We start from the raw sequence: 1,155 nt of genomic DNA, 5'->3' as shown, positions 1-1,155 counted from the left end.
CGGCTCTGGAGTTGCACCGCGTGAGAGTTAAAAAAATATTTTTTGTTTTTGTTCATATTTTTCTGAAACTTAGGTTGAATGTGACTATCAGAAGGAGACGCCCTTGGCGCCTCAACGCAGCTGATACGAGAATGGATGCTCGAATGTTTTATCAGGTAAGTAACGCTCACAAAGCGATCAAAGTCAGGAACTATTTTGGGTCGGCATGTTGTAAATAAATAACCCATATTGAAAGGTTGCAGACAAAATAGAATTTATGAAGAGGAAAAAACAAAAAAGGTTATTACGTATTTACAATGTTCTCTGAGCGTACAAAATCCGCTCTATTAAAAACACAATAAGCAAACAGAAACTATATGCGACGCAAAACTAACGCATATGTTTGGAAAGCAATAATAATCAAATAACAAGGACGACATTCTTCGACGAGAGCACCAAGTGCTGGCTACAAAAATCAAAATGATGTCAATACAGAGAGCAATGCGATGAATACAATTTAAAAGCAAAGTGCGGTATATTTCAACATATATTACAATTTTTTAACTCTTTAGACTTTAAGGCCGTTTAAAACAATAAAATAGAAAAGAATTACAAAATTTATACGCAGATAGTAAAAAACTACGACCACAATGCAGAGTTGCCACATTGAGAGAAGAATAGTGTTGAAATTTAATAATAATAATTCAATAGATTTTTTTCATTTCAGGCGAATAACTCATCCGAAGCCGAAAAAAGCGGTTTATGCTATTTACTGTAGTTGTGTTATAGACAAGTACACCGAAACGTTTCTCATTACCACTGTATATCTACTATGCAAATATATACATATATATATACATATGCAGAACAGCACCCACTACTGCTTACTATCCACAACAAACAAAAATCAATAGAACAGTTAATCAATGATAATAGAATCAAAGTTACCCGAAAATATGTGATCCGATGCTGTACTAGATGCTGTCTCCACTATATGTCGTTGTCCGTTTGCTTCTGTGGAAGGTAATAAAACTCGTACAAAAATTTGGTATGAAGAAAATCTAAAGTGAAGCAAACTTGGAGTTTTTAGTTGCAAATCTGATTTTATTTACACAATTCGATTTTACCTTATTTTCAAAAATAAAATGATAATTCTTTCCATATATTCATACAAGT

The sequence above is a fragment of the Glossina fuscipes genome, unplaced genomic scaffold (genome assembly GCF_014805625.2).
Source record: "Glossina fuscipes isolate IAEA_lab_2018 unplaced genomic scaffold, Yale_Gfus_2 222, whole genome shotgun sequence".
Lineage (NCBI taxonomy): Eukaryota > Metazoa > Arthropoda > Insecta > Diptera > Glossinidae > Glossina > Glossina fuscipes.
This window is presented reverse-complemented; position numbering follows the sequence as displayed.